Genomic DNA, 23,228 nt, shown 5'->3' with positions numbered 1-23,228 from the left:
TTCCTCTCAAGATTTTTAGAACATATTACACAAAAAAGAAAAATATTTTTTTGGTGGAGAGATTTTCATTATTATCTGAGTGTTTGCACTTGGAGGTGTTGCAAAGCAGTTGCTTGAATTGGGCATTGGCTGAAGTACCTGAGTCTCACAGTTGTTTTTTTTAGCCTCATTAGCTGCTGAGAACATTTGCCCAAAGGTTATACCACGTACATACGCATATTCACTATTTGGTAAAATTTTGTGCTACTGTATAAGCCTGTCTTAAGCTCCAAATCATGAACGCTCACAAAGTGGGACTCATTCCAAAAAGGAAAAAAGTTGCTATCTCAGTATGTGAGATCAGATTCATTCAGCGTAAACCACTTGCTCAACATAAAAATGGTCCATTTAATTTTTTTTCTCCAAACAGATTTATTACCAGATTGGACGAGTAGCATTACCTTACAGTTTATGTTACACTTTATTTTTGTGGGTGGCTAGGTTAGTTAAAGCTCCATTTATCATTTGGTATTAACACTGAATCCAATTACTTTGTGTAATGTGAAGGGGATCGCTGTTAGTGTTCAACTCATTATCCCCCTCCATGTGGTTTCACAGCACATTTGCTGAGTGGTTCAATCTCACCACTCACATTTATTATATTTATATACTCACACATATTCCAGCAGACATATTTTTTCAGCAAGCAAAATCTGATATTTTTGCCCATTTAATTGTGAAGCAGCCACAGAAAGTGTACACAAATATAACAAATATAAATATAACTACTCACAAAATGGTACTTAGCTTCTTGTTATCAACATCTATAAATAAAAAAAGTTAAGGTAATAGTTTCAGCTGACTCATCTGGACTGTGAATCAGCGCTCCATCAAGTTGTCACCTATAGGGAGGAGTTGATATGCACAGAGAAGTGTGAGGGAAGTTAGGGAAAATAATTCAAATACTGTTGCTCTGTAATCTCAGCTCAATTTAAAATTCCAATAATATAATTTGTTCATACTTGGCCCAGGATAAGAATAATCATCTTCATGATGTTTTGCAAATAAACTTTCTAATAAACTTTGAATTGCCTTATTTCAATTATATTAATTTCTAAACCAGAACAACAATAATATTGAACCCTTTTTGGCAGAGAACACAAACATCATGATTTAGGTAAACCTACTGAGTGCTTCAAACTGGCCTGATTGGAAGAATTACTTCCATTCATTCATTTGTAAGATGATTGCTGTTGCTAATCTGAAACTGCCTGTGAAATCAAGTGAATTTCTGCTTTGGCTTTGACAGTTACTGTCCTGCTGAAGATTGCAGAAGACTGCATCTATTAGGAACATAACAGGCTGTCATGAATGAACCCATAATCAAATATTGGTATTTATTATGTGATGAATCTCGAGCAGGTTGAGTTTGGCTTGTTTAATTGACGCAGGATCAGTAGTTAAACTGTATAATAAAACATGGAAGAGTGTCTCAGTCTGATAGGTGATTTTTTATTTGTGATGCTGTGTTGAATTTCAGTGAAAGTTGGCAGTTGTGACATTTTTAAAATAGCAGGAACGAGCTTCTGTTTGACCCCTCTCCTGTAGTCGAATGATAAAGGCAACTCTTAGTCTGTTGAATAATTAGAAATCTGTGGCATCTAGTACCTAGAAATTAACATTTATCTATTTTCTATTCTGCAGTTCTTTAGTTCAGCATGCATTTGGAGGTCAAAAAGGAAGCAAATCTTTCAAATCTCCCAAAGGCTTCAGAATAAAATTATTTTTTTAAAACAAAATATTACAAAATAAACTGGTGCGGACTGGTTTGGTTACAGTGGTGCTGCTGATATTTCTGTTGATTCATTAGGGGGGGGGGTACATGCATGGAAAAAAACCTTATTGAGGGACAAAGATGAGTATCAATTTCTTTTCATAATCACTTACAGTAGTCCATAGGCCATAGATCATTCAGGGTCAATAGATTGCTCCAGGGATGACGTATTCTTTTTGTACGCCAACCAGGAAATTAACATCGCCTTGAGTTCCCTCAACAAAAAGCCAATGGGACTTTTCCATTGGCTTTTGATTATTGCAGAAAATAAGCTTTGAGGCAAACACTTGTTTATGGTACACATTTTGTTCAGCAGAATAATCTTCACAAGTTAACACCACTTTTATGATTTTTGAAGCGTAATTGCAATTGCCAGAAGTAAAAAGCTAACGTTAGGCTATAAACAAGCTACTCCACGGTCACATGGGCGTGAGTATACACAACAAGGCTGTAAAGGCGGATGAGTCGGCGTGATGACGTTTAGTAGTCTCATTTAGACACTTGTTAGCAACCGCCTTTTTAAAGACACAAAAAGGCTTCAAAATTCACGAGTATTTACTGACGTATTTTATTTCGTAGAACAAAACTTTAAAATCTCTAAAACTCGTGTTAACCACAGACCTTATTTCAGGCATCTCACTGACAACCCATTCAAAAAAACCATTGACTTCGACATGAGGGAACCGGAAGTGCTAAAATGCGAACTCCTTTCTGGGTTTTAGGATTCATTCCTGTGGCACTCTTTAGATGAGGATGCTTGTTAATCATACTGTAGAGAAGGGGGAAAAAAAACTTTTACGAGTGTAAATTACATAAAAATGACTGTTATGAATTGTTTTTATCCTAAAAGGCAAGTTAGCCTTTATGCTGTAATTTTATTTTTATGGATTTCCTTCCAATAATCCATGTTACTATTTAAAATGGGGTTATTTTGTATCCGAACATTTTTAAATGAAAATAATGTGCAGTGGCTAAATTTACATCAGACTTTCACCTTTCAGAACTAATCTCTTCATCTCCAATTGGATTTCAAGTCATCCATTTACAAATCCTCGATTGTGATGTCACACCTTCATTATGTTAGCCTTGATAACCTAAAAATTCGAATTACCCTAACCATATATTAGATTTACCATTTTTTATGTGAATACTTAATATATCAAAACTACACTGGACACAGATAGAATCTTACATTTCCAAGCTCACACGGTTAATCCATCCCGACAGCCAACAGCGGGCAATCAATCTTAGCGGAGGAAGAGTATTCTCGCTGTCCATCTTGTGAGGAGTGTGATGGAGGGCTCAGCCAGGGACATCACTTAGCCAACACCCCACCCCGACTCCGCCCTCTCTCTAGGGGCTGAAATGATGCTTCAGCAACGGTGTGTGAACGGCCCCTTCCCGCACCATGCATCCATCACTCCCGACACATAGCAATCAAGACACATTAGTCGAAGGGGATTTTACTTTAATTGCGGAGAGGTTGCTTGGAAGGTGGGTTAATAAAAGTAGGGTAAACGCCACGGCATGCCTCTTCTTTGTGGCGTGTAGTAAACAAACACGTGAATAATAGCCTGCACCGGGGAGCGCTTTGTCGTCAAGGGCACATCCAGTGTGGCTTGACTGGGATGACTGCTGAACTGACAATGCTGATAAAATTGAAGCTCTTGTTTTTCTGTCAACATGGGGACATGAGCAAATCTGATGATTGTTAGTCTATGAAGGAACTCTCAGCAAGACTGTCATAGATATCGGTTATGACAGTGTAAAATTACACATCGCACAGGAGGCAGAGAAACGAGTGAAACCGACACTTGTTTAGACAGGGGGCTGAGATCAGAACATGTTGAAGCTGTTGTATTGAGAACGTGAGAAGCTTGCCCTGGCAACAGCAGTCAATAGTTATGTATTTCCTATTTCCTCTGGAGTGAAGAGTAAAGCCATGAATACATAATTGAACAAAGGCGAAATAGTCCAGTACAAACAACAACCCCTGCAAGACCCATTAGTATGAGCTGCTTGGGCTATACAAAAAACTAATTCCACTTTCTCTTCAATGTTGCTGCCGGGGGAATAGGAACTGGTGGCGACACGAAATGCTCCTCGAGCAGAAAAGTCGCTATTAATACTCGATGGATCAAATTCTTTAGCACAAAAAAGTAACAGTTTCCGTGTGAGTGCAATAATGAACATACCGAGCCTTATCTTAAAGCAGTGTCTTCACCCTTAGACCCTGGCAATTGGTGGATTAGAGAGCTATAATTATCGAACACGGTGTGAGAAAATGGTATTTATTGGCATTATCTCAGTTCATGATGTCAGCCTGACTCGATTAACTCCTCCAGTGAAGAGTGAATGAGGTTATGAGCCTTATCAGGTGGGATTGTGCCTGTGAGCTGTTTGCTGTTTGCCTGTTTGCCTTTGTCAGTCATGAAGACCTTCTTATTGATGGCTGGGGTCCGGGAGGCTAAACCGATATTACAGTTTTTAATGGCAGCCGTGCAGATACTGTGCTCCCCGCGCAGCGCTGTGAAACCTTTGTTCTTCCTGCCTCCGAGCAAACATGCCTTTAATCAACTCCTAGACCTTGTGCTGAAGAGTAGCTTTAGAGCTCTGTTAATGAAAGCAGCGATGAGACACACACCCCGTGTCCATAGGCAAGGATTGACGCTTCGACACATTGCGAAGGATGTTTGCAAAGCTATCATCCTAACAACTTATGTCTCCCCCTCATACTCTTGGCACCATCTGAGGTGGACAGACTGAAATGGTGCAGCACGGCCCTGGTGACAGATGAGGTGTTTGTTCTCAGCTGAAGATCTCTGTGGCGATCTCGGCAGAGACAACAGATTACACATGATGGATGAACAGAGTTGACTGCCACTTTGAGTGCAGGCTCCAAAAAAGTCCAATAAGTAGAATGCTGGCATCCATTTCACAAGGATTCAGTAAATCTCCTCTTATCATGGGGTGAAGCCAGGGCTCGAGCTCGAGGACGTCCCGTCGTCCCGGGGCCAAGAAAAATATGATCGGGGAAGATGAAAATTAATTTGAGACGAGAGTTGAAAGAAAAAATACCCGTTATATTAGAATGAACGGCGATGAAAATGACTGCACGTTTTGTGTAGCGCACCGTTATTATTAAACCTCCTTGACAACATAAACACACACACACTGTCAGTGTCCGATTCGTCCTGCACGTACACACACACAGCATATACCGCCGGCCTGTGACCTCACGTCAGCCACAACGGCAACGGGGAAATTCAACCCAAGTCAATAAGGTAAGCTTTCTAGTATTAACGTTACCAATTAACTAACGATAGACTGTTTGATGTTAATGGTAATGTTATAGATAACGCTAGCTAACGAGTCAGCAGCTGACGTTTGCATTTACAGTGAGTGAGCTGACGATACGTTAACTACGAAGAGTCAAAACTCTGCAACAGCTCAAATCATGTTACCAATGTTAACCACTTATTTACTTACTTACTCCTCTTCATCCCCTTGGTAATAAGGCTGCAATGAGATCTCTCCATTGCATGTTGTCCGTGGCAACATGCTGCGCCTCTCCCCATGACAAGTGCATCTTGTCCTGCAGCACTTCCAACTTTAACATACACCAGCTAGCAGGGCCGCTTTTTGGGGGCCCAAATGCAAAGTCTTGTTTTTTGACCAAATGCTACTTTTTACACATAAAAAATATTTTAATTTAACTTAGCTGCAACATCAAAATCAAAACAAACTTGCAAATTGTAAAAAAAAAAAGAAGAAAAACAATAAAATTACTTTAAAATAAAAAAAAGGTTTTTGATAAATTGTAAATTCATGTACAAAAATAAAGCACTTTTAATATTTGATTCATGTTAAAGATCTCTTTGAATGATTAACTGATAATAATGATGAAGAACAAAGATTTTAAATTTGAGACGGTCCGCATTCATTTCGGGACGGCTTAGGTTGTATTTCGGGGCGGCTCTGGGAGGATGGTGAAAAAAGTTAGTTGAGAGCCCTGGGTGAAGCAAAAACATGTTGAACCTACCTTTATTACAGAACTGCCACAACACTATCAAACAGGCGTGATGCATTAGGAAGATGCAACTACAAGGGAGAATAACAACCAAAAAATAGAGAGAGAGAAAAGAAAGAGAGACGCTTAGCCGGTGACTCATTTGCAAGACTGTTCATTACGCAAAATACAGGAATAATCATGAAGGCATGGCAGAGTTTCCTGTTTGGAGAGAAGAAAACAAGTGGACTCAGCTGTTTGATGCCACGGTTATCTTCATACATATGGATCTCTCAGCTGCTTCTGAGAGCGTTGTTCTAGCACATTTGAATCATTGTCAGCTGCTCCTTCCCATGATTGGAACAGTTTTGCTCCTGCAGGGAGATAAGAGGAAGTTTAGGTTAGTGTGTGAGAACGTGGTATGAATAAATACATATTCTGTTAATCAACAGAAATAAATGTGGATGTTCCCTTGTGGTTAGCCAAGGGAAATATCAGTGTGACTTCCAACAGTCGTGGGTCATTCAAAACTATCGTCTCATTGCAAGAGGCTTTACATCTTCTTTCAAAGGCCTTTCAGTAATCTGTGGACGGTGCAGTCTCAAGGTGAATGTGTGTCATTTCTCTTTCTATTTGCTGTGACACGTTGCAGAAAGACTGGATGCCCTCAGAGCACAACTTTGATGATAGCTTGTGATGGCCTGCCCAGGTGCGAGAATAACATTAGACCTGCTGGACAGGTGGCAATGTGAGAGAGGAGGGCTTGGAGGCTCAATAATGAGGGGTATGCCAGCTAGACCCCCATCTGTTGCCATGCACAGAACTCTGATCCATTAAATTGCGGCACATTCAAGTTTTGTCACAGATGAGAAAATGTCTACTCCTCCGAAGTGTGATCGCGGGGTTTCCAGTACCTTGAAGCCATTTTAAGTCACCTGTTAAAGCACATATTTTAATGGGCCATCTTGTGTCTTCCAGTTGAATTATATTTGCATTTACAATTTTTGTTCTTATGAAGAATGTCTACATTTGAAAGGCACCGTATTTTTTTTTTCACAAAGAGCATATCATTTTCTTCTACCTATACTGTACTTGCTCTGTACTTCCTCATGCTATTCTACAGGGAAGCTATTTTTAAAGAGCCCACTCAGCCTGTGTATTCACTAATTAGAATATGTGGCAGTGCTCAGAGGAAGATGCCTCATAGGCAGTGAAATGCAGTGAAGCCAGAGATAAGAACTCTCTAAAAACAGTTAATAAAACAGGTAGTCCTTCTTCTCAAACCCATTTTTCTTCTTAGAGGATCAGTTCACCCACATTACAACCACCCCAGTACGATATAACTGGATGGAATTGTATTTGTGGCACCCAAAGCTTTGAAAAAAATACATTTATTACATTTATGTTTAACAAAAACATTTATATTACTTAAATATCTCTTTCCAGAATCAGTTTCTCAGTGTTTCTCAGCCAGGATCAGTGTCTTGGATAATCCACAGAACACACTGTCAACAGTTTTCATAATGACTGTAGGGAGGTCTTTGGATTATCCAAAGTAAGGAGACATTATATCAGAAAAGATGCATTACTTTTGAATTGCTATACATATTTATTGGTTTAAGCACGAGAAACAAAACCCCATTGATTTCCATTAAGCTAGGAAGGAGGCAGAAATCTGCAAATATTTCAAAACCTCATACATACCATTATGTACTGTGTGTGAGAAAATTAGGGCTATCAAAGTTAAAGGGACTGTTTGTAACTTCTTACACGTATAAATCACCCGGGTCGGTGTCCCGTGCGCGGTAGGAGGACGCGGGGAAGACCGTAGCTTTGGTCTTCAGAGCCAGAGTCTCTGCTGTACTCTGCTCTGCTTCGTAGCTCTAACTGCTGCAGCTCCTCCAGACCAACAGAGGTTTCCAGAGCAAGAAACGTTATCGTCTCTGACCGGGTGCCGGTGTTTTCCCTGTTTCCTCCGGCTGCGGTCGGGAGGCTGAAGCAGGAAAAGTCAACACTAGGATCAGCAGTGATTCATAGAGAGACCTTCGTCTGGTCAGCTAACATTACTGCCAAGCAGCTGAAATATAGAGTGATATTGTGGTTTTAGCTGACGTGTGTTGCCTCACTGTTTTGAGAGATGCTCGTTCATGTCTATTTAGAGCGAGCAAGCGTGAGCCCGATGCTGACTTTCGTTGACTTAACGGCCACAGGTGTTGCCGTTAACAAGCATTTCTGATTCTTACAAACAGTCCCTTTAACACAATAATAACGTGTTAATGCAAATTTGTTTTACGCCTCTAATTTCTTTAACGCATTAACGCAATCGATCTTTTGGAGGTTGTAGGGGGTTCAGTTTAAAAGCTAGAGTGAAGATACTGGCATCATATGAAACTATAAAAACTTGACCATGTCATACTAGCTGGGTATCGCCAAGGAGGCTAAATAACGCTCTAAACTTGCACTAAATTTTGGTGAGGAAAAACTGGCACAGCCATTTTCAAAGGAGTCCCTTGACCTTTGACCTCAAGATATGTGAATGAAAATGGGTTCTATGGGTACCCACGAGTCTCCCCTTTACAGACATGCCCACTATTAATTGATAATCACATGCAGTTTGGGGCAAGTCATAGTCAAGTCAGCACACTGACACACTGACAGCTGTTGTTGCCTGTTGGGCTGCAGTTTGCCATGTTATGATTTGAGCATATTTTGTATGCTAAATGCAGTACCTGTGAGGGTTTCTGGACAATATCTGTCATTGTTTTGTGTTGTTAATTGATTTCCAATAATAAATATATACAGTTACAGTACATACATTTACATAAAGCAAGAATATTTTTCCACTCCCATGTTGATAAAAGTATTACATACTTGACAAATCTCCCTTTAAGGGACATTTTGATCAGATGAATAATGTACAATTAATTTGCGATTAATCATGATAAACTATAGAGAATCATGCGATTAATCACGATTAAATATTTTTATATTTTCATTTAGGAATTGGAATGGGATACTGCAACGACTGTGTCCAATAAAAAAAAAAAAGAAAACACCTGATCCATCTGAAAGAAGCTTGAAAGAAATCCCGTCCTCACCTGACATGCCTATAGAAGGCACAGAGTGACGTGTGTAGGTCACGGTGGGAGATTTTGCACATCATAGTGAATACATCTTTGCTCTGTTCATGCTCTGCGTTCTGCTTTTGTCACTTTGGAAATCTACTTTGACAATTACACTGTGGAAGTGTCATGAATAATCTACCGTATCCATAGGGAGGAATGTGGATAAGTACTGCCTTGGTTGAACCCAAACAATCTCTTCCTTGAGCTATCTTGTTTTTGTGCCATGCTCTTCTCTCGCTCTGCCTCCGCCTATCTCTGTCTCTCTCTTAAACTGTGTCCTTTATTGCACTAAATCCAGCAATAAACATAATAGGGCTGCTAAAGCTACACATGAAGCATGTGTTTCTCTCTTTTGTGGCTCTGCTTAGATATTATGCATTGTTTTAGAGGGGAAGAGAGAGCATTTTAGGGATTAAGAGTACATTGTGGCACAGTGGGAACTGAGCTACTGGGACTTACCCTGTCACCGGGGATGTTTGCGAGGCAAGCAGTTTCCTTGGATTTACCACTCTCGGCCAAGTGGTTGCTGCGTTGCCAGAACCCGTGGTGCGCCCGGTGTCAAAGGAAAGTGAATTCCCACATACCCTTCCTCAGAACCAGTCTGGGCACTGTGCATCTTCTGGCTCATTTCCAGCAGACACATCGTCTCATCCGCAGCAGGGCATGTCTCTGGTCGCGGTGGTCATTGCTTCCACCCTCACCTCTCCTCTCATCCCTGAGCTCTGTCTGGATTGCTCTTGACTTGACTGGCCTGTATCTGCTTAGAGGTTACTTGATTACTCTAAAAAAGAGGGGTGAAAAAACATTTACTCAGTATATTATCAAAACAGTGACATTATGTCATCTTCCCACTCACGTATTGATCACACTGCAGGATAATGTACCAGCTAGAGTCACGACAATAAGTGCTAGCTCTGAAAGAAGCTCATTTCTCAGTCAGTGTCCTAAAGGAACAGTCACATTGACATTGACACTAAGACGAAAAACAGAAATAAAATGGTAAAAGGCTTCTATTTCTTACACAAATTGCTTTTTGTTGACTTGGCTCTACAACTGATTCAAATATTGTAAATTGTGTTCCCTAATCAGTATTTACCCCACTGGATAATAGTTTGCTTTTCATGATTAAATTGGTTTTTCTCTTTTCCAAATAATAAATAATAGTTAATCATTTACAACCTGCTCATTTGCAGTCATACAAAGGGAAGAGGGCAAGAAAGGTAATAATGATAAAGAGAAAAAAGAAAGATAGGAAACCAAAAGAAAAGAAGAAAACAACATCAACCTCTGACCACAATAATTATGAAAGGGTTTTTCACTAACTGGCTAAAATTGATTTTACAGTCCCATTAAAGACAAGAGAAGGCTGCCGAATGCCCAAATCATATCAATGTTTTTTTCCAGTGCACAGAGAGGACCAGCTGGCACTGAGCAGTGACTGAGTCCTGCCATGAGCCAAAAACAATAAAAGCTCTGTATGGTCATGCTGATTCACTTTTATCAGGGAACCATTATATACATATCAGCAGGAAATATTCAGACATGAATTCAAAATTACACATCAGGTCGTCAACAAAGTATCAGGCAAATCGTGTCCAAAGACTGCCACAAAAACACGAGAGCATCCAACAGCTGCCTTAGTGACCCCTTATAAAACTGTATACACATTATATTTGATTCTTTTAATTATGCACTTTTAAATGTCCTATAGTGATCACGTCTAAACTACTTAAATTTGTGCATCTTTCCTTGTGCAACTACTAGTACCTTCACTAGTCCAGGGGAAGGCGTTTGTACATTGCATCGACATACTTGTTATTCACCAATATGTTATGGAAATATTGTTGAGTAACATTCAATTAGAGTAATATCAAACTAGATGGTCGCACCATAAGCATGACTAATGGATTTTAGACTGGGGCCACAGTAGCTGTTAATTGCATTACTTAGTCTAATGCTGTAAAGCATTGACATGAATGAAGCTATTAGTTTCACCAGGTTAATTTGTTGTGATGGCACTGAGCAGCGCCGTCATTGCAACAAGAAGAATCATGTTTTATTACAGTAGAAATGTCTTAATTCAGAGACAGCGTCACTGGCACGAGATGAGGCCTACTGACCGTCTGAACCACAACATTATTCGTTTTGGGAAATTGTAACAATGTATCAAATGAATTCAAAAGTGATGCATAAAGATTAAAAATGATACAGTATGTATGCAACAAGTGGCAAGTATATAAGAGTGCTGCAGGGATGACATATTTGTGTTGGCCCATCCGGAAGGTAACATTGCCCTGGTTCCCTATGGGATTTTGGATTTTGGATAATTGCAGAAAATAACATCTGTGGCAAATGAACACCACTCTGTGTGAATGCAATCACCAGAAGTAAAAAGCTAACGTGAGGCTATAAACGAACTACACCACGGTCGCATGGACACGAGTATACACAACGAGGCCGTGAAGGCGGACGAGTTGGCGCGATGACGTTTTGACTTAGAGACGAGGGAACCGGAATTGCTAAAATGCTAACTCATTTCCGGGTTTTAGGATTCATTCCTGCAGCACTCTATACCTGAAGAATATCCACAGGCGGACTTTAAGTTTAAAGTGGGGCTGTCAATTAATTGAAATATTTAATCGCGATTAATTGCATGATTGTCCATAGTTTATATTTTTATTTTTACATTTTATCTCTTCAAAAATGTACCTTAAAGGGAGATTTGTCACGTATTTAATACTCTTATCAACATGGGAGTGGTCAAATATGCTTGCTTTATGCAAATGTATGTATATATTTATTACAGGAAATCAATTAGCAATAGCGGCCGGGCCGCTTTGACAACCCTGGTTTAAAGTATCCTCAATACTGTGTGAGCATCACAAATACTCGCCCCTAAACCTGCCTCACCTATTTCTGCCTTTTCGATGATTTCTTGTCTCCCAAAATTACTTTCAACAACATCCAGAAAACCTTTTTTTATACCTATTAGCATTATTAGCGTGGCTAGCATTAGTAATAAAGAAACGAGGAGTTTTTAGATTCAAGAGAAAGCCAGAGCCAAGAAGGCTTTTGATTAGGAAGGGCTGACGACAAAACCTTTTGCTGTTTTCCTTTTACATACAGTAATTGTGTAATTGTAGTTCACTCCAGTGTAGCTCTTCATCGTTAGAAGTATCAACACACAAATGCAGAGGAGTCCACTGTAGAAAATAACTCAAAATAGCATCTACGTTTGACCATTTCACATCAAACACTACCGTCAATGTGAAGTAAATGAAGTCGTGAACAGAGACATATATTTGTCATTGAAAATAAAATGGCATTAAACAGCAGGGAGCTGACATTGAAATCAAAACATTTAATCAAAGCTGAAATGGAAACACTGCACTTGACGACTCAGGCATAGAAAAATATGAACTTGGAATACTTGCTGAGTTTTCGAGCATGCACTTACAATCATATTCTATTGATTCATATTTTTTTCGCGTTGTCAATGTCTTTTTTAATGACAGGCTTTTGATCTTTTCAATGACAGCCTCCTCTGAGTGTTTGATTTCCATATAATCTCCATAATGAGGAGCTGGTGTCAGTGTAAGCTGTCACACACTCTGTGGCCATGACTTCTTTTTATACAGCAAAAGCTAATAATCATTTTACATGTCAAAAAGTCAGTGTGAGAAAAGATAATGGCAAACGTGGGCTTCCCAGGTGACACATAAAGTCTCTAGATGCATGAAGTTAGTCCATTAAGCATTGCTAACTAGCACCTTTTGTTAGTATTGCTAACTGGAATGTAGCAAATATTTTTAAACCAGTTAGAGGAATTTCATCTACCAGTTATACAATTCTAAAAAAATCTTGAATTGCTTCCCCAGCTGTGTTAGCTGTGTGCATGTAGATAGCTGTGTAGCTAGCTATGATGCAGTATGTGATGTAGTAATGTTTGAAATTATGCCGTATTGTTTGAACAAGACTCGGTCAAAGCCGAGTACATGGCTGGACCGTGTATTTTCAGTCTGTGAATTTCTGTCTAAATTGTTTCACAAATAGTCAGTGATCATGTCTATAATGTTAAATCCAAGGGTACATGTCCACCAGGTCCGGCGAGGACACTAGGGGACACGCTGCTCCACTCAATTGGCCGTTCAAGCGGTGACGTACCGTCTCATGGAATGCACGTTATTGTTACCTGGTTTTCTTCTTGTCGTTTCAAACAGGAAACAACATGGCGGGTTGCTCGTAAACTTTCTTTTATTCTTCTAAACAATCCACCAAAATCTACTTCTGAAAACATTTTAAGCTAGAAATAGGCGATGCCACAGCTGACCCTAGTGTGACAGCTTGGTCCAAGTTTTGTGAGCCGGACTCGTCGCGCTGGACAGGCTCATTTGCATGAAGGACTGGTCCCCGCCTTTTCATTTTGAAAGACTCAGTCAGTGACAGACTTTTGCGTTTGTAGGGCTGGCCCTCTGCAGGCCAGCCAAAAATGTGTCTTATATGTAAGAGATATGAGATAAACATTTTAGTGATATGAGGCTAAATAAAATACATTACTACGAGATTTAACTTTCATCATGTTGTGCTGCTCAGAGGACAGACATCCATCACTATCATGGACCCTGTTTCTGTTTCTGCTGCCACAGAACTCTGGCCGGCCACTGGTTCAGCTGCAGCTGAATCTTGTTGTAGCCAGGTGAGACCAGGTAACCAGGTTTACACCAGCAGCAGATTTTGAAGGCTGTGTAAAGGGACTCCAAACAGGCACGAGATGAGGCCAATGATGGAGATGGACTGTTTGCCAAAAGCATGATGCCAAATCTTAAACTGTTTTCACGTTACAATAGCTGAAGTTTGTTCTAAAAATGCAGTTTCTAACAAATGTTTTAAGGAAAGTAAAATCCCTTTGTTTTTCTATTGGAGTGCTTGATCTGTCTCTGGCCTGCCTGTCAGCACCAATACAGCCCCGGTGACTTTACCTGCTGCCACTCACAATGAGAGGATAGTTACATACAAAGATGATTTTAACAGGGTTTTCAAAGTTTTACTACTCCATGCCTTCAATGACCTCACTAACAATCACTATACGTCAACTTTTCTATCAAATAAAGCAGCCAGACGATTTAGTTTTGGCCGCACACCTTTGTGATTTGGTATATGCCCTTTAACAAAATAGATCATTTCTGTGCCACTCTTCACATAACTGTTCTTGACAAAAAAAAATGACAATTCATTCATTTTTGTATAATGCTCGGCATTATTACAATGTGTGGGGTTGGTGTCCTTAAAGTTTCTGTAATTCTATGTGGTTTCATATTTGAAATATTTGAAACTCTTGAGTTTGACTTTCACAGAACAGATTCATTTTCATTGTACATTTTAGTTATACAACTTAGGATGGTAATGAATGTATATTACCTTTGAGGTATCGTCAATGAGACATTTTTGTGATCCGATAAATCATAACAAAATATTTGGTTCGTGGCTTTGTGCACACTCGTTCTTTAGGACCTGGAGAGCAGAGAGCTCAGAGTAGAGATTAGGGATATGGAAGAGAGATAAGAGATTAATGTCGCCTGATAAATATTTTTCCTTTGCTTGAGTTTTATTCCCATTCCTATAAAATAAACCAGAGTAAATGTGATAATATTAAGAATTTGGAATTGCTCTGTTACAAAGATGCCAAGTCCATAAAAGGTGCGTTGTGTAGAAAGTTACTGCAGCAACTGTGGGGGATTCTATTCCACTTTGCCGAGAGGCTGCTCCTGGTCAACTTCCCTCTCGCCCCGAGCACCTGCCTGGTGGCACCTGCGTTGGACAGGTCACCACCTGCCTTGCTTAATTCATTTCCAGGAGGCTCTCAGGCTGTCCTCCTGTAGTAGTTATGGACAACCTGTGGCCTTCATGCAGAAATGCAACTTTGAAGGGTGGAGACCAAGCACTCTTTGAAAAAGTGCTCCATTAAGGAGCCACAATCCCAAAAGTCACTCTTGCCCTGGATAGCCGGTATTTCAACATGCAATGGGATGTTGAAAGCTGGTGTTTGAGTAGGGCCTCAGCAGGTTAACCCTCAAGAGGAAGGCCTCATCACTGATGAATCGGCTCCAGCTCTTAAGCTCCACGAATCAGGTTGGGTGGTAAAATTCCCAGGTCGCCCTGCTGGAGTCCCTGTCCAAAGACCGATTCACGGAGTGTACCAGAATCACTCTCCTTGCCACAGGCAGCCCAACATCAGTGACTGGGAAGCAGTATTTTGCATCTGCATCAGCCAGGAGCACTATGGAAAAGCTAGCGTTCTATTTTAACAAGAGCACTGTGACCCTGAGTATGATGGAGCCTGGGTGACAATGTGCCTTACAGTCAAAATCCATTTCTGCAAGAACTGATGGCTATTGAAAGTTTTCTCCTTGGGAAGAGGCATGAATGAAATCCCATTGGCTGGTTTAACAAAAGTTAGCTACTACTTCTTCACTAGAAAAACTAAAAGTAGTTAGCAGTGTTCCATGGGGCACAATTATATGAAAACTCACCGGGAGATTGATCGTTGTTACAGCTTTCTTCTTCACCAGCTTACCTGCGCTGTCATAGAGAAAGCAGGACATGGAGCTGGTGATTATGAGCTTTTCCTCCATGAAAAAGTCAACAGGGCATCAGAGGAGGTCAACCACACTGATGTTCCCTCCTCATTATATAGAGTATATGGAAATCCCTTTCTCTACCCTGGATGTCAAGTCCTCCTCTCCATGCCAAGAGTGACAGAAAATAGTTTCTTAAAAAAAACAAAAAAACATACTCACTGGGGGGTAAGAACACTGAAATGAGAATATCATTAAAAAAATTATTAGAAGACTGTCACTGATTTTCAAAAAAAATCTAAATTTATGCATGCTAATCTAAATATACTGAAACACAAAGCATTCATCAAATACTGCTACCGTTTGATGTCAATAAAACTTTTCAGAAATGTTCTTCAATAATCGCTTTTCTTGTCTACATTTTAATGCCACCGTCCCGTTGTTTTATACCAAATTGTATTGCCGATGCCAAAAAACAAAGTCACTGCAGTGTGGCTGAAATTTTGTTCTTGAACTACTGAGAGTGTTAAGTGCCCCTCATTTTAACATCTCCAACACATCATATTGTCATTCTCAGCAAGTTTTCAATCCAGGCTGATGTGTCATAAAGCACAACGGTGTTTGCGAGCCGATGTGATTTATGAAGCATCTATTTCATATCAAGGTGGAAGTCGATGACTCCAAAAGGCTTTAAGGATGACACTTTGAGAATGTGAACAGATTCATCAAAGTGGATTATCTTTGCGGACGAAAGTACTCTCCAGAGGTTGACCTTCTTTAGAATTCCATCACTGGGACATGGAACACCACTGTGAGTGTGTTTTGAAAGATAAGGGACTGATCTGCCAGGAGGGTGATGAAGCGAGTGTGTGTGCAAGAGCGCCTCACATGTGGTCACATTATGACGTAGCACTGTCCACCGTTTTGTCCCGGAACATTTGTATGAATTACATTTAGTTGAAGGGTTTGTCACCAATGACAACCTGCTCTTTCCCGGCATGTAATGACCTTGAGAACCTCCTCTTCATCCTCCATTTCTATCTGTTTTTCTACCTCCGAGGCAGGAGACAACACAGGTCTGACATGACAGACCAGTGATGAATCAAAGTGAAGACGCTTGACCCAACAGTTCATTCAATTTTGCATTTAATTTCACCCCGACGCTATTTCCATAAATAGCGTCGGAACTCATTTTTACTTGGCTAGAAACACTTCGTTCAGTAGATGTGACATGTATTTGCTCCAAGTGAACAGCATTATCAGCATTTCACAGCTTGAAATCCTCTTTGCTGAAAACAAGGGCAGAGTCTGTTTTACCTTTAAACATTTTCCATGACAACACATTACAGGGCAAAATATCTCCGGAACTTGGAACTGGGCCCAAACTGACTGCCAGACGTCATGCAGGGTTTTCACTTCATGTAAACGTGCGCAAATAAATCCAGTACTGACTTCCACTCACAGCAAGATAAATGTAAACACCTCCGGGTTAGTCTTTTATTCCTCTGAACAGCACAAAGTGACAAGAAGACGTAATACTGTATATCAAAGTACACTATTTTTTGCATCTGTCACTCCCTCCTGCTGTTCATCACATCTCTTTTAAAGGGGAACTACGCCCATTTTCAAAATTCATACATGTTATTTCCAGGGTCTAAGCAAGGGTCAAAGTAGATGGAAGTTCTTGCCGGTACAACTAGGCTACCCCAACCATCATCGCTTAATATTGTTCTCCTCCCACCCCCTTAGCTTCATGCATCCCTGACAACAATTCAATGTCTGTATGGTTTAGAAAGAAATTAGAAACACTTGACATCATGTATAGCAAATTATATATTTACATGGTGAAAGTGCTGCAGAATAATTTGTAAATGTTGGCAAAACTTTTCATGTTTTGAGTTGTTGTTCTGACTCACGTGAGTTTTACCAGTCGGGAACTCGTAATTGCGATTATTCCGACACCACATGAATGCAGCACAAATGCCCTATCTCGCAATGTTAATGGAAGTGAAACAGCATTACCACATGTGTCAACACATCAAGCTGTGATTAGGGATATTTGATACACCACACAGTTGTACCTAGCCAACAGTAGTGCACAGATGCCGTTTCCATGGTTGCCACGCATAGCGCCTGGCATTTACTCACGGAGCTCTTGTCTGCATGAGGAGCGTAGTCGGACCCCGCGGGTCCAAGCGAGTATGCAGGTGGAGTGTCGCTCCCCGTCTGAAAAGACCTTAATGTGTGTACAAACAAACAGACAAATCGAACCAGAAACAGACCCTCCTTGGCGAAGGTAACTAACTGTATGTTGACCTGATGTTAGCAGATGTGTTTTCTTGTCGGAAATGCGATCGTGAGTGATGGGTTGTATGTGGGCTTTGGCAGGCAGCTGCCGGCACTGAATCTTACCGGACTACTTTCACCCCTGGGTCTAAGACAGTCCACAACATATAGTAGTAGTAGTAGTAAGTAAACTTGAACAACTCTCTTCCAAATCCAAAAAGTGCTAAAACCCAAACTTGTGATGTCATAGGGCATAATGTGTGGAACTGCTCCGTAGACAGTGAATTGAGAGAGATGTTACAGATGACACTGAGAGCACCCAGGGGAATGTTCTGAGTATATGGGAACATTTTCTGTTTCGAAATAGAATAAAACTCATTTTGGGTATAAAAAAAAGAAAAAAACTTAAATTCAGTGGGTCCACAAAGTCTCCCATTCATTGTATATGGAGCAGCCACAGTACCCTATGATTTCACAAGTTTGAGACTTACTTCCTTGTTTTCTGGATTTGAGAGAGAGTACACCATATTCACAGATATTAATTGAACTTTCAGGTCATGGAAATAACGTATTGGAATTCTTAATTTGGGTGGTGTTCCCCTTTAAGATTGCCTTCCTAAATATTAGGTTACATTCTGAACATAAATGTGTCCTGTGGAACCAATTCCCACCACCACTCACTTAATATGCCTAAATATACTAATATAGTGTCATTTCTGCAACATTAAAGTCTTGTTCTTCCAGCAAATACAGTAAAACACCCTGCATAAAACCATCTCCGGGTCCAATTGTATTAACTTACACAGTCCTTTATATCCCAACTGTGCAGTGCTTTAGTCAATGTATGAATCGGATGGTTAGTGTAGAGGAAAAAACTACAAATTCTCATCTCAGAAGTGATTGGAATATTATCAACTCAAACATGAAAATATCAGCATAATGTGTAGGTATTTCTCATTTAAACCTTGTTCCCAACATTATTGTTCCACATTGATTGTAAAATTGGGGTTTGGAATTATGCACTTCCCTTGTGTGCTATATGAAGTCTGACAGTATCATCATCATGCTAGACTGAAGCCAGAGGAGTGGTGTGTGTGTGTGTGTGTGTGTGCCATTATCCTGGGGGTTGTCAGATAAAGACTTAGGAGGTTTGAGTCCTGCATTGCCTTAAGCGGGGACCCTCATCTGCATGCACAGGGCCTCTGCAAGGCATTGGTGCAGCCACATAATGTCAAGCAATTTGCTGTAACACAAGGAAATTTGATTTCTAGTAGAGTGGGGAGTAGAGATGGACACTCCAAAATCACTTTGAAACATCTCAGTTTATATCAAATACAGCTCAGCTGGACTGAAGCGTATCCTCGTGGCATGGTGTCATGCACCCTGCGGTGTACACACCAAAAACCATCTCACAGGTAATGCTGAGTGATAGGGGAACTGCAGGCACTGTGGTTGTCTTTGTTGTGGTGTGTTTCCCTTATCATCACTGCCATAGGGTTTTATTGTCTAGCATACCTGTAACACATGCTATTAAACGATTTCTGCTACACACCAGATTTGTTTGGAGGGTGCAGGCTGTACAACTACCAGACAGAAGCTGTAAGCTTGTGTCTTTTCATATTAAATTGCAAGTCTGAATCGTTCATGTTGCTGCATTGAAAACATCTTATTACAACCTCGGTCGAAAAAAGGCAATTTTGTGTCGAACGAGCTATTGAAATGGTAAATCTCGAATCAAATCTTTGTTTTTGCTTCAGGCACAACCTTTTAAGTGCCATGGTAAAGTTCAAGGCTGCTATGGACAGAGCGCTGGAGAAGAAAACAAAAAGGAAAAAGCAAAGTCATCGGCATCACAGTCCACCACGTCATGGCAGTCTAAAAGCTAAACTCCTGCTCTTTCCAATGTGATTAATGGCTGCATGCAAGCTACCACTTCAAAACTAGGCTCGTGAATTGAGAAAAAAGATGAACCTGTGTTAGCCGTCTCGTATGAATATGTCTAACTTGGGTTAAATGTTCGTTTAGTAGACCCATGTTGCACAGTACGTACACATGTCTCTTGCAATAAAGGTAAAAGAGTACAAGGAACATGCCCCAAACATTTAAGAATATCTTATTAGTAGGGCTGTCAATCAACTAATATATTTAATTGCGATTAATCACATGATTGTCCATAGTTAATCGCACATTTTTTATCTGTCCAAAATGTACCTTAAAGGGAGATTTGTCAAGTATTTAATACTCTTATCAACATGGGAGTGGGCAAATGTGCTTGCTTTATACAAATGTATGTATATATTTATTATTGGAAATCAATTAACAACACAAAACAATTGTCCAGAATAAAAAAAATGCTCAAATCATAACATGGCAAACTGCAGCCCAACAGGCAACAACAGCTGTCAGTGTGTCAGTGTGCTGACTTGACTATGACTTGCCCCCAAACTGACATGTGATTGTCATAAAGTGGGCATGTCTGTAAAGGGGAGACTTGTGGGTACCCATAGAACCCATTTTCATTTACATATCTGGAGGTCAGAGGTCAAGGGACCCCTTTGAAAATTGCCATGCCAGTTTTTCCTCACCAAAATTTAGCGTAAGTTTGGAACTTTAATTAGCGTTATTTAGTTTTTAGGTTTTCTAGTTTCAGATGATGCCAGTATAGTAGATAAAAACTGAGCCTGCGACAATCTTAATTTGCGTTAACGTGTTATTATCGCATTAACTTTGACAGCCCTATTTGTTATACCTTCTTATGTGATTGTGACCACTTTGGAAATCCGTCTTTACCTTCACAGTTCCAGAGGTGCTTGTTGGTTGAAATGAGCCTCTTGAAATGAACAGACAAAATATGCAAGTTCAGCTTTATTAGCATACACCTAAAAGTACCCACTAAAACTTTCTGACAATACTGTGTAAACAAAATGTATATGGCACAGTGCATTTGCAAAAATAGCATCTGTCAGACTTTGGCAAAATAGCAGTAGATTTTGTGTATCCAAGATAGACTTGGAGTAGTTAACATGTTTTTTTTTGTTGTTGTCGTCATTTTTCTTTAAATTGTGAAATATTAATTTTCTTTACATTGCAGTTAGTATTTTTGTATTTTAAAGAAGGAACAATAAGTGCTTCTGTGTGACTGTGTCTGATACCAGGAAACGAGTTGAAGAAAGTGAGGAAAATAAACCTCTGCGTTACCGTCTGGTTTTCAGTGCAGTTCAGGTTTTACTGACATCCTCTATAACGTGTACAAGGATTGTATGTTGCATTTATTTTTACAAATACCTGTGTGACGTGAAAAGATGAGTAGGTCCTATTCATCATCACACAGTGGCTACAACATGGCACAGTAGTGTGAAAACAGGTTTTCTCAATTACTCTGGCTCACCTCCCCATGTTTGTGTTGCTCTAAGTGGAGGGACACTCGCAGGCTTTCGTTACATGAAGCGCTCCGATAGAAACACAGTAGAGACAAGATGAGAAAATTGAAGAAGGAATTGGTTTGGGGCATTGTCGGGAGGAACCATATATGTGCCTGTAATGCCACAGTACCTTTCACAGTGATCTAGATTAGTGTTTAAATTGTGGTGTTTTCATTGGACCAGCACCAGAGATGCAAGCTTCTGCGGCAGCGTATGCCGCCAGGGGGAAAGGAGAGCTTGCTTGTGTTGCTCTGAAGGGAGTCACTGCAGTTTGTGGAGGAGTTGGCTCTTTTAATCGGGTTATTCATTCGGTATTATCGCTGTAAAAAGCTGGAGGCACTGACCATTTCTTACAGCTCAACCTCATCAATAATCCACTAAAACACTAAATTATTCACAGACCTCTGGACACAGGTGAGAGGATGTTACAGCTGTTGAACTTTGCCAGCTGTGTCACCTCATGTTCAATAGATTGCACATCCAAAGTTTCTACTTCTGTTACTACTCACAGTTTTGATCTATTGTGATTAAATCCTCCCACACAAAAAGCAGTTTTTCAATCAAGAGCTGCACAAGGACAGATTTTCTTCTGTAAAAAAAAGATAATGTGTTACTCTCCTGTAAGTCTGTATCTTGAACTAGATTTGCAACACTTAAAATGCTCTAAATGAGACACTACAGATTCTCCATGTTCGCTCAAATAAAATTATAGTGTGCGCTATAAAGGTTGAAAATCTTAGTTATTGGTTGTATAAGAAGTGAAGCATCAAAATGATGCTGGAATGACTAATTGATTAATTAGTCTATCAACAGAAAGTTAATTAACAATCCTTTTAATTAGGGCTATGTATTGGCAAGAATCTGGCGGTACGATACGTATCATGATACAAAGGTAACGATTCAATATATTGTGATGTATTGCAATACTGTAATCAAGGCGATATATTGCTATTAATATATTGATTTTTTTATGTTATTTTAGGAGAACTGTCATAGTATAAGCAACATACCACCATTTGCATAAAATCTGAGTAAAAAAAGTTAACTTTTTTTATGCAATCAGCACAGTGGGATCTGCATTTGGATTCATATTTATATTACGATACCTTGTTTTTGAGAATCAATACAGTATCAAAAACATAATATTGCAATATTCAATTTTTTCGATATTTTCTTACACCCCTACTTTTAATAAGCCATTGGTCGTTTAAATCAAAACAATGATGTGCATCTTTATGAAATTTTATAAACTATACAGTTTATAAAATTACTAATTAACTGATTAATACCAAATTCATTAATAATAATAAATACGTGTTATACAGCCCTAAAAAATTAGATTAAAATACAAAACTGGCTACATCTAGAGAGCGAGAGAGCAGATTACTGATGTTATCTCACAAGATTTTGGTTCTTTGAAGCCCAGCATTTCAGCTACCTGCTGCTGTTTAAGGGCCACCAACATGCACAGCTGCCCAGAGCAGCTATTTAAACTGCCTTGTGATTCCACTTGTGAGCATGTGTGTGTGAGCTGAATATGATGAAGTGCTTCCCTGTCAAAGGGTTACTTACAGTGGCGTTGTCCCAGGAGAGTTTGTTGTGTGACACTGGCAGAGGGAGAGCAGTGACCCCTGTGATGGCCAGCTGAGGGACAGAGGCCAGCTCTCACTGTGTTAGAGGACAAACCTCTCAGTGGTCGGTTAAACTAATCACCACAGGGACCAGCCAATATTGCTTTGTTACAGGCCTGCATCCCCACTTCAGAAATAAGTCTGACAGATAAATGAATGCACTTCACTTTGAGCCTCACACAATGCAAATACAGCTAACAAGCAGTCTGACTGACTGCTCCAAACGTATGCCTCTGGTGGCCAAACTGGCCAAAGTCCCATCTTTCTGCCTCGTTGCATTTCTCTTTTTCTTATTGCTTTCTTATCTCATTGTCATTGACATGCTATTATCCATTTCATTGTTTTGTTCCGGCACATATTGCACTCA

At 40.0% G+C, this 23,228-nt stretch overlaps 1 protein-coding gene and 1 long non-coding RNA gene across 4 annotated transcripts in view; one reads left to right on the top strand and one right to left on the bottom strand.

Annotated features, from left to right (window-relative positions):
• Positions 1-23,228, top strand: part of LOC141770647 (cell adhesion molecule 2-like) — a 168,975-nt gene that overhangs the window by 84,140 nt on the left and 61,607 nt on the right. The window lies entirely within an intron of this gene.
• LOC141770843 (uncharacterized) lies at positions 5,855-22,965 on the bottom strand. The gene is made up of 3 exons (XR_012594631.1): positions 22,803-22,965; positions 9,407-9,728; positions 5,855-6,196 (listed from the first exon to the last, which is right to left on the bottom strand). It is a non-coding gene; the product is annotated as an uncharacterized LOC141770843 (long non-coding RNA).

The sequence above is a fragment of the Sebastes fasciatus genome, chromosome 7 (genome assembly GCF_043250625.1).
Source record: "Sebastes fasciatus isolate fSebFas1 chromosome 7, fSebFas1.pri, whole genome shotgun sequence".
Classification (NCBI taxonomy): domain Eukaryota; kingdom Metazoa; phylum Chordata; class Actinopteri; order Perciformes; family Sebastidae; genus Sebastes; species Sebastes fasciatus.
Note: the sequence above shows the minus strand (reverse complement) of the source record. Positions and strands in the feature narration are given on the sequence as shown.